At 41.4% G+C, this 16064-nt stretch overlaps 1 pseudogene; it reads right to left on the bottom strand.

Annotated features, from left to right (window-relative positions):
• Positions 1–16064, bottom strand: part of LOC136548406 (uncharacterized) — a 95670-nt pseudogene that overhangs the window by 13315 nt on the left and 66291 nt on the right.

The raw sequence follows: 16064 nt of genomic DNA, 5'->3' as shown, positions 1-16064 counted from the left end.
CTACTAGAATTGCGATGTAAACTGAGTGCTTCTATCAGACACAATTTTCTTGGGAACACCATGTAAGCACACTATCATTTCCATGTACAACTCTGCTAGCCTTGCGCCCGTATAGGTAGTCTTGACTGGTAAAAAGTCAGCAACCTTGGTGAGTCGATCCACTATTACCCATATTGAATCATAACATCTTTGAGTGCGGGGCAAACCTACAATAAAATCCATACCAACTTCTTCCCATTTCCATTCAGGAATCTTCATTGGTTGTAGCAACCCTGCAGATCTTTGATGCTCAGCTTTCACTCTTTGACAAGTGTCACACAAAGCCACATACTCTGCCACATCTCTCTTCAAACCATACCACCAATACTTCTCTTTGAGATCCATATACATCTTGGTACTTCCAGGATGTATAGAATAAGCAGACTCATGTGCCTCTTGCAGAATTGCATCATGGATAGCCTTCACTTTAGGTACACATATCCTTTTCCCAAACCAAAGAGTACCATTCTTATCCATCCTAAATCCTAGTGCCTTTCCAAGCACTATATTCTCCGCTATCTCCTTAAGTTTTTCATCCTCCAATTGATCTTTGCGTATCTCTTGCTCCAAGGTAGGCTCTATCACCAATTCCATTGCATTAATGACAAAGCTCAAGTTGAGATACTCCATTTTAGCACACAACTCTACTGGCATAAATGTCATTCGAAGTCCATTGGCATAACTCTTTCTGCTAAGTTCATCAGCTATGACATTTGCTTTTCTCGGATGATAACGCACATCCAAATCATAGTCCTTGATCAATTCTAACCAACGACATTGTCTCAAATTCAGATCTGATTGGGTAAAGATATACTTCAAACTCTCGTGATCTGTATAGATATCACTCTTATGTCCAATTAGATGATGTCTCTAGATTTTCAAAGCATGAACCACAACTGTCAATTCCAAGTCATGAGTAGGGTAGTTCAACTCATGCTTCCTCAATTGTCTAGATGCATATGCCACCACTCTTCCTTCTTGCATAAGAACACATCCAAGGCCCAAACGAGATGCATCACAATATATAGAGAAGTTCTTGCTTAAGTCGGGCAAAATCAATACTAAAGCTGTAGTCAATCTCTTCTTTAGCTCATCAAAGTTTGCCTGACATTTATCAGACCATACAAATTTAGCATTCTTTTCCAATAGAGCTATCATAGGCTTAGCAAGCTTAGAAAAACCTTCAATGAACCTCCTATAGTATCCAGTGAATCCCAAAAAGCTACGAATCTCACTTACATTGGTCGGTGGTTTCCAATTCAATACATCTTGCACTTTGCCTGAATCTACTGCTATTCCACCATTGGAGACAACATGACCTAGAAAAGAGACCTCCTTCAACCAAAACTCACACTTGCTCCACTTAGCGTACAACTTATGTTCTCTAAGTTTTTGCAAGACCAACCTTATATGTTCAGCATGTTCTTCTTTAGTTTTGGAGAATATCAGTATGTCATCAATGAATACCACCACAAATTTATCAAGAAACTCTATGAACACCTTATTCATCAGATACATAAAGTATACAGGTGCATTGGTCAATCCAAAAGACATAACGGTATACTCATACAAGCCATACCGTGTAGTGAATGCTGTCTTGGGTATGTCCGAGTTTCGAATCTTTAGCTGATGATATCCTGAGCGGAGATCAATCTTGGAGAACACATAGGCTCCTCTCAACTGATCAAACAAATCATCAATCCTTGGCAAAGGGTATTTATTCTTGATAGTAACCTCATTAAGTGAATGGTAATCCACATACATCCATTGGGTACCATCCTTCTTATCCACAAAGATCATAGGTGCCCCCCATGGGGAAGAACTGGGGCGTATGAAACTTTTTTCTTGCAACTCTTTTAGTTGTTTCTTAAGCTCTTCTAATTCATTAACCCCCATTCTATATGGATGTCTAGCTATTGGTGTAGTTCTAGGTAATAATTCAATAATGAATTCAATGTCACGGTTAGGTGGCATACCTGGCAAGTCATCGGGGAAGACATCCGGGAACTCCTCCACAACGCGATCTTGTTTATTGGCATCACCATCCAACTGGTTCACAGTGGCTGTTGGCTGAGCTTGCACTACCACTTCTACATAGATTCTATCTCCATTGGGTGATATCACAACAACCGATCTCTCCTAACACTGAATCACTGCCCGGTGTTGTTTCATCCAATCCATTCCCAGAATGAGATCAATTCCCGCTGTTCTCAACACAATAGGTTTCACTTTGAAGTCTACCCCCTTAAGGAAATGCTAGTTGAGGGACTCCAATAAGAAGCTGGCATGCTACCTCCCAGTGAATTTACTAGTATGGGGTTTTTCATGGCACATAAAGGTATGCTATGCATTCTAACAAAAGCTTAGGAAATAAAAGAATGCGAAGCACCAGAATCAAAAAGCACTGTAGCAAAGATAGAGTTGACACTGAACATACCCAACATGACCTCAGGAGTCTCCTAAGCTACATCAGAGGACATGTAGTTAACTTTTGCAGTGAGAGGTGGTCGGGCATTTAACTTCGGATTGCCATTCTGGTTCTGTGGAGCTTGCTGGTTCTGCTTCTTTGGACACCGATGAGTATAGTGACCTACTTCTCCACAGCGGTAGCATGCGTTGGGGTTATTGGGTGCACCACTCTTCATAGGAGCATTGTTGGGCATTCCCTGGCGTGATACCGGATTGCCGGTCTATTGTTGGGGATGCTGATTACCAAACTGTTGCTGGTACTGAGGGCGTTGCTGGAACTGGTTATGCTGAGGATACTGACCATGGTTTCCCTAGTTAAATGGTCCTGATTCCTTTGCTGAAAACCCTGCTAGGGATAAGCATGCGGGCGGGTGTTGCTTCCAGAAGCTTGCCCTTGAAGCGTCCTCTTCTTGGCTTCCATCTCTTTGCGCTTATCGTCAATCACAATAGCATGGTTCACCAATGATTGAAAGTTAGGGTATGTGTTGGACATAAGCTAGAGCTGCAGGCCATCATAAAGTCCCTTGAGGAAGCGGCGTTGCTTCTCCTTATCCTCAGCTACATCATGTGGAGCATAGCATGATAGTTGAGCGAACTTATCACGATACTCCGCCATAGTCATGGATCCTTGCTTAAGGGACCTGAATTCCTCCTGCTTCAATTCCACTAGTCCATCGGGAATATGATATGACCGGAAATTGTCCTTTAATTCCCGCCAGGTGATAACAGGAGCATCGTTGAGGCATCCATACTGGAAAGAATCCCACCAATCCTGAGCTGCTCCCTGGAGTTGACCAGAAGCATACAACACCTTCTCAAGATCATTGCATTGTGCTATGTTAAGTTGCTTTTCCACAGCATGCAACCAATCGTCTGCCTCCAAGGGGTCTGAGGTGTGGGTGAACACTGGAGGGCGACCCTTCATGAATTCTCCATGCTTGTCTCTGACCTGAACAGGCAGTGGTCCTCTTGCAGGTTCGTTATCCAAGCGTTGCATCATGGCTTGCATCAACTACGCTTGCATTCCCATCAATTGCTCCATAGTCACTAGTGGCGGTGGTGGTGGATTCATGGGAGCACCACGACCATGACCATGGCCTCTGCCTCTTCCTCCTCTTGCGGCCATCTATTTTCCAAACAAATGCGCAAAATTTTAGAGATTTCCAAATTATAGAGAGCTTATAAAAGATAAGGAACAATGCTGATAATTTTCTGGACAAGATTCAAATACAGCAGTTCGGTAAATCTGTCATAACTTGGGTTCCAGAGACCCAATAGAGGCGTACCAAGAACAGTTAGAAAGCTTAGGAGATCAGCTACAACTTTTATTTAGAACACTTTTATATATTCTGATATATACATGGTAAAAAATAGGGCTAAACCGAATCTGTTCTGGGTTCCAGTCTACGCAGAAACATCAACTTGTGATAGCTAGATCTCACAAACCTGAACAGATATTGACGTGATTCTAGAAACATTTGAAAGATACTGAAGTCTAGATATCTCCACAAAAATTTCAGAATTTTTGGCAGCCCAGATTTCGAGATACAAGATAAAGAACATAGGCTGCTCCAGAAAATAGCACATCAGAGATATGATAAAGCAACCCATCTACATTAAGACCTCATCTAAACTTAAGGTTTAAATCTATGGAATTTGTGGACATGCCCACAAACCTCCAGCAATCAAACAAACTCCAAATCATCCAAGTTCACAATCATAAACATCTAATCACTAAAGTTCACAAGACAAGACAAGACTAGACATGACACACGAACTAACAACGTCATAGCTTTAAACAAGACACCTAACACCTATGGGGCGGTGTCAACCATGGTGAACGACCGAGGCTTCTTCTTGTAGATCAGTGGAAGCCCAAGTTGAGCACGCAGCTCGTCAACTTGCTTCTGGAGACGCCTCTCGGCCCTTTGCGAAGCACACAACTCTCCCTTGACTTCTTCATCTACCCCCTACATGGCATGGACATGTTGCACTGTTGCTTCTAGGGTTGGATCACTTTCTGGTGGTGCCAGGACCTACCAATTACCCTCATGATCATTGTGAGGAAGGAACCTAAAATGATCCTCCTTCATGGCCTCAAAATGACAACCATGGTAGTAGATGTAGGCGTCCTGCGCTGCATCTTCCATGCCATCCAATGCATACACCCGTCTGGTAGTGGCACTATGGACAGTCTCCACCTCATGTGCATTCTTTATGTCATTCTAGGCGGTGACAACCAGCTCTACCTTCCAAAAAGTTGCTTCTAAAGGGTGCTGGTACTCTGCACAGTGATAGTTGATGGAGGCGTGCAGGTCAGTGTAGTAGTCATCTAGCACCTGAGTAAGGAGGGTGTGGTCGTAGGCCGTCTCTGGGGCTTGCTTGAAGTAATACTTGCACGCCCAACCCATCTCCTCATCCACCATAGGGACAGCTAGGGGTGGCACAGGCGTAGGTGAAGTAGCTAATGACTCCTTCGAGGTAGCTGGAACAACATAGACCAGTGCAACAACTGGAGTAGGAGTAGGTGCTGGTGCATGAGTCATGGTAGCCATCCACTCCTCATCATCGGAGATGACCACAATCTCCTTCTCCACCTGTGGAGCACGGGGGTGAACATGGCACGGTAGCCTACAGTGCTGAGGCAGGCGGTCTTCGGGTTACGAGACATCTATAGATTTAGAGTAAGATAGAATTAGAATCAACCATTTTATATAATAGATTAAGGTATGAAAAGCATAAATGTTTTAATAAAATAACAAGGATAAGACAATAAGCATGAAATCAGTGGAGCAAAGATGCTAAAATGACCATATCTAACTAGGCTTGTGTCCTACAGTCAACACGGCTCTGATACCAATTTGTCACACCCAATTTTAAGGATAAAATTGAATGCACTAAACCCATGTGTGCCCAGGGATCAGTCACACACATAAGTTGACAAATTACAAAAGTATCATCACGGTGTATCTTACATGACAATTAATACCACAACATAGTCTTACACAACACAACAGAAGATAAAAAGATAGCACCCTCGTGGAAGCTCCAGCATAGGGACGGTCAACTAGTTGACCACAAGCCTAAAAGTCCTATGGAAACTCCTCATACTCATTGACATCTATTACTCATCCGGGATTTTTATCCAAATATTGAAAATAAACAAGCGTAAGTACTTCCCGTACTTAACAAGATAACATGGGGTTATGAAAGCTCAAAAAGGATGACTCTAGTTTACTACAGTTAGCACTTTTAGTAAGTCATGATTTTATCATCAACTATTATTAAGTTATGCTTAAGCCCCAATTAAACCCACATGATCAGATATCAGAATCAATTGTATCATATTATCATCATAGAACATCATAAATGAACAACAATCAATAACCAGTTATTCTGTGAGTTTTCCGGGCCGCTCATGACCGTGAGCACGACTGTTATAACAGTTTGTAACCCTCTGCAGAGGTTATGCACATTCACCGTGAGTCGTGATTCCCATATGCTCGGGTTAATTACTCCCATATTACTGCCAAGGTGAGCGGGTGGGGTACACTATGAAGCCATTTCATAGGTTTTTCTAACAAGTTAGGGCCACTAGGTTTCCTCAGCAGGTAGATGTAGGAACCCCCCTTTCCTATGGCACAAATCCTTCGCGACTATACACATAAGAACAGGGGCGTCCTATACCCAACGTGGCAAGCCCCTTTTATGCCATAAAGGTAACCTTTAACAAGCTAGAAAAGGTCCTATTACTGAGATAAAGTCAGAGCCATGTGACTCTCACGGTTGCACTATCAGTCCCAGCTTTTGCCGACAGATAAGTCCTTATGGAGGGCCGAGAGCATCATGATCAAAAGTCATTTGCTCCTTCGCCCTATAATTCAGTTGTTTAAAAGCAAATTTTACCTTTTTGTTCCATAGAACCATTATTCATTATTTGGATCATGTACAGTTACATTGAGCGCTAGCAACTACCCATATGCATATAACCCATACGAGACAAGGGAACAGGATAATCAACCACTAGGATATCCTTACGAGTATCAAACTTAGACACATGCAAATGAGTAATTAATAAGGGCGAATAGGACATCAAGGTAGATCCCATGCTATACTTGCCTTGGTTAACAAACTCCTGCTGGTCCTGCTGGTCTCCGAAGAACTCTTGGTCTCCAACGTTCCCCTCACTGTCTGAACTCGACCAACAAAGCAACATACAAGCATTCCAAAGGCATTCATGCAAAGCAAACAATACTATGGTTAGAACAGTACACTAGCAGTATAGAAAACAAGATAAAATGTTTATGAAAAGAATATACATCTCGCTACGATCATGTCAACTCGAAGTTCACAAAAAACGGAGCTAAAACACGAAAGTTATGAATTAAACGGGGTTTCCTATAGCAATTTATTTAATTAAACCTAACCATAAAATTTTAAAGTTGCAAACATAGTTAACAGTGGTACTAACACGTAGATTATGCAATTATGAAACTAACGCAATTTGAACGGGTCGATTTGGATCTAAAACGACGATTTTATAAGCAAAACAATGCAGTGGCATTTCTGTAAATAGAATGAACTATTTCTGAATTTAAATAAAATCAATTTCGGAATAATTAAAATGGCCGAGCATTGCGGGTTCTATTTGGCAAAACCTAGGGGTCTCTTTAGCAAAATGACCCGCGAAGGGGTATCGGCCATTGGTGGCCGTTGATCAAGCATTGGACGGTGCAGATTAGAGCTTGAGGGAGAGAGAAGGAGGACGACGGCCAGGAACAGTGCTCCCGCGGTGGGGCACCATGGCCGGCGACGTGGAGCTTGCCGGCGCGCTTGATTTGGGGCTACAGGCCACGGTTCGATGAACCGAGGGCACCGGGGGAGAGAGGGGGTGCAGGCGACCTCGGCTAGGCCAAGAATGTGGCCGGAGGACATGGCCGTGGCGGAGGTGGCCATGGCCGGCGGCAGGAAACTCCATGGCGCTCGCGGATTGGGCCTTAGAGGCCATGAAACTGGGAAATAATGGCACAGAGAGAAGGAGGGGAGCAAGGGGGTCTCACCGCGGAGGAAAATGAAGACGGAGACGGCTCGAGGATGGCGGACCGCGCGGAGGGGCGGACGGTGGACCTCGGCGTTCTTCGGTGCGGCGGTTGCGGCTTTCGGGTGCTCGGTGAGTGCGAAAATGGAGCGTGGGAGGCAGCAGGGAGGGTGGCTATGGGTCTTGACCGCCTTTTGTAGAGGCTGGGGAGCGGGGGAGGATGCTCCCACGATGTGAGTGGGCGCGAGCGACGGTTGTGGCCTTGACCGCGTGATGCGGGAGGTTGGAGACGGCGCCGACACGTGGGCCCAGGCTGTCAGCGGCAGAGGGAAGGGGAAGGGCGCGGCGGTGGCGGTTCCGCTCGAGCTGGGCCGGCCTAGGAAGGAAACGGGAGGAGGGGGAGAAGGGGAAGGGGGTGAGCGGGCCGGCGGGCTAGAATGAGGAAGGGAGGGGAGAGAAATGAATTTCCTTTTTCTTTTTCCAAATCAAATTTCCAAATTCATTTCCAATTGATTTTTGATTCCTTTTAAGTTTAAATCAAAACCACTCAACATATTAAATAAAATGCTGCAGCATGAGTGCATCAACATATATCTATCCTTATGATTGATTTTAATTTCACAAAAATTATTATTTTCCTATGTTTCAATGCACACATAATTGCGTAAATAAATCAAATTTACTATTTTAAAAGATTGCAAATTTTAGGGTGTTACACAAAGAAAACTGGAGTAGCAACTGGAATACCCTTTGTATGTGAATGGTAAAAAAGAGTGTTGATATGTGGTAGTAGCCGGTACCGTCTTAGTAGCGCAAGGCGACAAACTTCCTCACACTGCAAGACATACAAAGTTTTTCAATTAGCAAGTGATATCTTGATAAAAGAAAAAGATGAATACTAGATAGCCTTATTTGTATAACATTATTCCAACCCTTCAAGTCCTCGAGTTTTGGTGTAGGCTGTGTATCAACAGCACTAGCGTTTAAAATAGCAACAAGCAAGGTTTAGCAACTGAACATGTTCCATCATGATTTGGCTCTGATACTAAATGGTATAAATTTGATTGGTAGTGAGTTAGCCACTCTCCTCTAGAGGCACTCACTACTTTTAGAGTTCTTACCTGATGTAACTAACTAGCACGATGGGCGTGCTACGCTGCGTCGGTTTTTAGAGGAGAAAAAATGTCCGTGAAAAGAAGCAAAAAGAGGGAAAAATAAAAAAATCAGAGGGAAAAAACTTCTGTAAAAAGAAGAAAAAGGTATAAAAAATAAAAATTTTAAAAATAAAAAATAAAAAAATAAAAAAATGAGAAAAAGAACAATGCCGAACAGTTGCAGACAACCTGAGAGGCCAGGGATTCCTGGCATGTTAAAGAGAGTAGTTATATACATATAGTTATGATTTACTTGACCCCTTCTACCAGCTGAGATGTAGTCATGACTTGCATTTTTTGGCATGGTTAATTATGATTTGCATTATTTATCGAGATGGCTTTGACTCATTCCTATGCCACTTCAAACTATATCCACTTGGCAAATCTGCTAGTTAAAAACAAGGGTAGGGTTCTAAGTAGTCTTGATTCTAGTTCGAGGACTAAGTGTGGAAAACATATAGGGGTTAGAACTAAGTGATTGATGGAATAGTTAGAGTGTGAGAAAATAGTTGTTTGTGTAGTTTATGTGCATGCTTGTGTCGTTGTGTGAGTAGCGCACCATAGGGAGGATAAAGATATACCTCTTTGCCGAAGGACCATGGCTCATGGTCATTGCTTCCGGTTATTGTATGGCCACGTGAAAATGGAAACAATGCACCCATACCCATCCATCTTCCAAAAAGTTTTGGAGTGGCATTTCCAGCGAAACCACCAATATCAGGACCTGAGAACGGTTGACCACTGAGACCCTGAATGGATAACCATGTCGTTAGGTTCTTACAAGCTTATATTTAAGTTCTTATATCACACTCATTAATAACAATAATTTTATCACTACAATATGATTCAACTTTATATGTAAAGTATACAATGAAGCTAGGGTATGCATAAAACTTCAAAGAATGAGAATTGCGAATAATATAATTGTACTGGAGCAAATTATTGGAGGAACCAAAATTTGTGAACAATACAGAAGGGAATGGTTCTCAGTACTATAACAGACTATGTGTCACTTTTGTGTCACAACATTATACACATAATTTTAGGATACTTGTGATAAGCATATGTTTTACTTTATCAGGGTATGGAGAATCCCCCTGAGATGAATTGGCTAGTGGGGGTGGAGGATGTCACACAGCCAACCAGGGTTTGATTCTCACCTTGTACCTATTAAAATGCTAGGGTGGATGTCTCTAGTCGAGGTACTTTATCAGGGTATGGATTATTGAAGTGAGTTGGAGCTTATTGTCAAAAACAAAAATGCTTAGGCCCTCGGAATGTTTTAAGGTGGAACTTTTGGATACATGGAACAAATATTTCGCCTACCAATTGAAGAATCATTGACAGACTCATGTGTAAATGCTCCCAAGTTGACATGTTATCACCCGTCCATGTTGCGGCATACCGCTGGCTTCCTGTAAAACCAGCTCGTGTAAGAACAAATGGTCGTTTAGAAGCATTGGCCAACACCATTCCTTCGTATGTAGATCTTGCCATTAGCATTCCATAGACCTAAAAAATTAAAAAGCACAAAAGCATTAAATGTACATGACATAGAAAATTATGTGAAAATATTGCATTGACAATGGCAGCTAATCCTCGGCAGAGGAACAACATATACATTGTGATAGTACGGATGGTTCTGGGTGCCACCGATATCAGCATCTCCCCTATGGATATTGCTTTCAGGCATTGTCTTGGTAGTAGTCTGCAAATTAAATTCATATTATCACTTTCAGTTGCTAAGGAAACAAACCAAACAAGACATAAGATGAACGTACAGATAATGAAAATCATTTACATCGGCAACAGCAGGCTCGTTCATGTCATTCCATATTCCGTCAACACCATTGGAGATGAAGTCCCTTACCAAACTAGCCCATCAGGCACGTGCTCTTTTTGAGGTAAAATCAGGGAAAACACAATCACCAGGCCATACTTTCCCTGAGTTTAGAACATAAACAGTACAAGAAGGTATCCTACTAAATTCAAGAAAAAAAATGAAGGAAAAGCATTTAAGGTTTGCAAAACATACCAATAAATGGGTTCCCATCTGCCTTTTGAACCCAAACATCCATTTCTGAACCACTTTCGCACACAAAGTAACCCTCCTCATTCTTGATTCCTGGGTCAAGCATCCAGATTGCTTTGCATCCGATGGAATGGAGATCATCAACCATTGATTTTGGACTGTAGAAGAGGTTCTGCAGTATATATATCAGATAGCATTAGCAAAATGCTCAAACAGGACCTAACGGGACCAATTACAATCCAACTACACTTTTGTACATAATGATAGGGGCAAAAATTCAAAATCTTGAAGCAATATAATTTTGTAACCATGTACTCCCTCCGTCCCAAAAAAATTGTCGCTACGGGTTCGTGTTGGTTAAACTTTCTTAAGTTTGATTATATTTATAAAAAATATTAGCGACATTTATATCTCCAAGTTTATTATAAAAATATATTAAGCGATTCATCTAATGATACCAATTATGCACCATAAATATTAATAATTTCTTATATATATTTGGTCAAAGTAGAAAGTGTTTGACTTCTTGGGAAGCGAGAATGACACTCTTTGTGGGACGAATGGAGTAGAGGATAAACGAGCGTAGATGTTCAAACAAAGAATCTTTGATAGAACAAGTACTTACGCTATCAAACGTGAAGCACTTAAAACCATCCATATAGTCAATATCCATCCAGATAACATCACAAGGAATGCCTTTCTCTCTAAATGTTCTAACAACCTGTTAAACAATCATTATTAAGATGTATTCATGCCTTAAAATGAAGAAGAGAGAGCAGAGGTGTCAGGTGACAAAGAAAATTTATCAATAATTGAAACAGTATGACCCACAAACAATTATGTGAACAGAGGTGGTGTGTGTGCGCTTGCACGTGTGTTGTGTAAGGGCTCTTACCCCTTTTTCTTCTTAATAGAATGATACATAACTCTCCTGTGTGTTTAAAAAAAAAAGATCCACAAAAAAAGATTGGAGCTATAGAAATAGAAGGTTTGCATGCTGCAATAGGCCCATGAAGTAGACTATTTTTTTTTCTAATAATGGAATCACTTTGAAGCTTACAACACCAAGTAAAAAAATTTAACAATAATAAAAATTCTTTACTACTTACAGCTTATGGAAATTAGCACCATGTATCGATCACAAGTACATGATGGCTCGTACTGGTTCTAGCTTGTTTTGTCATCAAATGTAGTATGTTTTTCTATTCAGTCAGTAATTGCTTGAATTTTTTTTCCATATTTGTATACTAACTATAATGCAAACTATTTTTCTTATCATGTTAGGACCAAATGGATACCATGATGGCTCAGCTTACACCAGAAGGGGAACAACCAAAGACTCCTGCTGAAGTTGTTGCTCATGTTTTGCCATCAAGTAAATTTCTTCGAAATGTTGGCCTTGAGACAACAGTCCCCAAGAGAAGCGCTACTGCTGCACATGAACAAGAGTTGGAGGCTGAAGTTGCGGCAGAGATGCAAGGTGCTGCATCACTTAGAGATCAACTTCATGGTCAGCGGGATGAGTTGGAAGTGTTGAAGAAGAAGATTGAGGAATCAGAGGAAGCAAGGGAGAAGCAGGCAGAACAAATTGAAAATTTGAAGAAACAAGGAGAGGGAACCAATGTTCTTCTTCGTCAGTTGTTCACCTTGAACAAGGATTAGGTCACTCCTTACCCTTTTCCTTTTATCCTACTGATCATGATGCATGACCTCAACATGGCTTGGATATATGGCTATTTATTTATTTTGGTACATGGCTTGGACCTGGTAATGGTTTGCATCTGGTTGTCTATTTGGTAATGCCTTGGATAAGTGGCTGCTGATTTTGCCACTTGGTTGGATCTAGTAGTGACTTGGACATGAGTTTAATGTATTTTGGGTTGAGTTTGACATGTGAAATTGTTTGAACATTTAACTCTGAATGGATCTATGATGTAATGGATGTGAGCACTTTAAATTTGCTTGATGGTTGTCTATTGATTTATGTCTGCAATGTTGAGATGGGTTGTATATTGTTCAATGGACTTCAATGTGTATTGTGAGCTCCAATGTGCCATGTCAAAACCTGCCACATCATATGACAACAACATTTTATGACGTTTTTTTGTCCTACGTGGCACATGTATAGTCATCTATGGTCAACTTTTTTGCGATGTTTTCTCTAGATGATAATGACGAAAATTGAACGTCGTAAATCAATGACGCATGTATGATCATCGCAAAATTACGACGATAATATTAGTTTTGTCGCAAAACACCTTTAGCTACGGGAATAGGCGATGAATGCATTTTCGTCGTGCATTCGTCGTAAATTGTGAAATACGACATAATTTTCACTTTCTGCGACATAAATGGAACGTCACAGAAAGTCATACCTATTGTAGTATTTTTCATATACTCCCATTGTTACTAAATATAAGTTTGCATATTTATTTCTTAAGTCTAAGATGCCACACTTTATTGGATCATACTTGTGGCATCAATAAACATATAAAAGAATAAACATATATATGACACCATTTTGACCTAGCTCTAGCAAGAAAATACCTTCAGCACTTTCTCAGAAGACATGTAACTATAACGACATTGATGATAGCCAAGTGACCACTTTGGAGGCATGGACACAGTTCCTACATTGGAAAATTCTCCCATCTTAATTGACAAGGTAGCAAATAGAAAGTGATGTAACATAAAACTTTTGAATGTGTGTGTTCAACTGTGGCCTCTCACATAGTGAAAAGCACAGTGATGCATCTTAGGTAGTACCTCTTTTCCAAAATGCAGTCTGCATCCACATTTTCAAAACAATGTGTTTCAAAAATCTAACTTTCTAATCATTAACTAATATAGTCTCACAATATATGAAGGTTATTTGATTCAAAATGGTGCCACTATATTAGTTAAAAGTTATTTCCTATGATTATGAGTTTGTTGTTACTTCCTCCGATTCCAAAAATAGGTCATTTTAGGATTCTATCCAATCAAACTTCTTTTTAACTTGGATCATTAATATATGAAAAGTTACATAGATCTACAACAAATGGTTGATGTCAACATATTAATCATAGAAAATTTTTACCACAACATATGTTTTGCACAATTTAAAATGGTATATTTAACAATAGTTTCAATAGATACATCATTAATGATATTAAAAACTAATACCAGTAGTCAATATAAAAATAGCTTTTAAATAGTTTCATCATATGTATATTCCTAACTGATATGTATAATTTGTTCGATATTGCATGATTTATTTGAATGCAAATCTAGATTTTGATATATAAAAGTTACGAAATGCTAGATTCGGGTACATAGCATCCCTACCAAAAGTGGATGCTAATGAGTATCCATGTTCAAGTTTGTTGTTCTAGGCCACGGCCTTCGAACACCGGTTTCCACTTAGGCGAAATCAGGCACGAGAAGTGGATAAAATAAGACTTGAGTGAAACAAGATGAATGATTTTATTGAACTTGTTTCTCCCTCCTTTACATTCCCTCAATGGGAGCTATTTATACACGCCCGTAGGCTTCTCATAAGACGTAAATGCCCTCTCAACTACTATAAATTTGGGGAATATTCTCCGTAGCTTTGGGCTTGTTCGCCATGTAGAGCACCTGCCTCCCCCAGATAATGCTGCCCCGGAAAGGTCCGACCAGCCCCGCCTTATGTCGCCTATCCAACCGATTGGGGGGGGGGCATAGCGATAGAAGCTGTCGGCCACGCAAAGGCGAGCGACTCCTCCTTTGGCGAAACCTGCAGAAACTATCAACAAAATAGTTAGGAGCTATTCGCCTAGGTGAACAGCCGAAACTGACTGCGCGCCCTCCTTTGGCAAAATATGTAGAAACGATCGAACAAACTGTTAACAGCTATTCGCTAGAGCAAATAACCAAGACCATCAGTGGGCCTGCTGCTAGGGCGAAAGGAAAAGAACCAGGTATGACCTGGTCCCGGCTACAGAGTCCCTCCTTTTGCCATGGCAAAAAGGGAATCCTAAGAATGGGACGACAAGCGGAGCCTTTACTTTGCTGAGGCGAGAAGGGGGGCTCGCCTTATCCTTCTCTTCACACACGGCCAACCTTCTCCCCTCTTATTATAGCCAAATGTTGAGTGCGCCGGAGTCCAACTCCTATTATTTCGCTCTTGCGAGGAACTAGGACGATGATTGAGCCACACAGGGTGCCCATAGGTGGGGCACTACCCCCAACATCAGCCCCTTAGAAATGCATGAGGAGGCTCTCAGTCCGAGCACGTGTGCCTTGCGAATTTATCAGACTATCATGCAGTGGGGCTCGTATGCTGTCCCCCTAGGAACTCCCTTTTATTCGGCTATATTGTTGGTTGTGAGGAATTCGAGCCTTGCTGCATAGCGAAGTTTTGGGCCTTTTGGTAGCGTTAATATTGCTGCTATTTCTGCACCATTCATTCTCCATGCTCTGTCGCAATGCACAGTCCAAATTGGTTCTTCAAATTGTATTGTTGTGTCATAAGCTGCTAGGGTCCAGTCTGCGATGAAATCTGCGAGTGCTTGAGAATAGATAGCGGATCTGTGCTTGAAGTCCACTACGAATTTGTTTAACTCGGTGGCCCATTTTCCGATTCTACCGATGGCTTCGCTGTTGCGAAATAGCGTTCCAGCGGTTGCGCTGAAAGGACTTTGATGCGATGAGCTTGGAAATAATGTTTCAGCTTTCTTGATGCCATGACCACATTGTATGCTATTTTTTCTAGCTCTGAATAGTTGAGCTTTGCTCCTGACAAGGCCTCTGATACGAAATATACTAGGAATTGCTTCATCTTATTTTCGTGTTCCTTTTCTTCGACCAACACTGCATTGATGGTTGTTGGCGATGCTGCTAGATATATAACATCAATGTTGCAGATGGCGACGGTTTGGACAAAGTTGTCAACTTGGTTAAGTTTTGAGTTCATCAAAAGCTTGTTGCTGCTCATGCCCCCATTCAAAATGATTTGAGCTTCGGAGAGTTCTGAAAAATGGTAGGCCTTTTTTGGCTGATCTCAAGATGAATCTGTTCAACGTTGCTAGTCTTCCTGTAAGCTTCTATACCTGCTTCTTGCTTGCTGGTGGTTTCATGTTTACTATTGCTACTATCTTTTCAGGGTTTACTTCGATGCCTCGTGCCAATACGAGACAACCGAGCAGTTTGCCTTTCTTAATGTCGAATATGCATTTATCTGGGTTCAACCTGAGGCCGGCCTTTTGTAGGTTTTCGAATGTTTCCTGAAGGTCCTGAATATGGGTCTCCTTCTTATGGCTCTTGACCATGATGTCGTCGACATATGCAGCGAGATTTTTGCCTTTCTATT

The sequence above is a fragment of the Miscanthus floridulus genome, chromosome 4 (genome assembly GCF_019320115.1).
Source record: "Miscanthus floridulus cultivar M001 chromosome 4, ASM1932011v1, whole genome shotgun sequence".
NCBI lineage: Eukaryota > Viridiplantae > Streptophyta > Magnoliopsida > Poales > Poaceae > Miscanthus > Miscanthus floridulus.
This window is presented reverse-complemented; position numbering and strand designations above follow the sequence as displayed.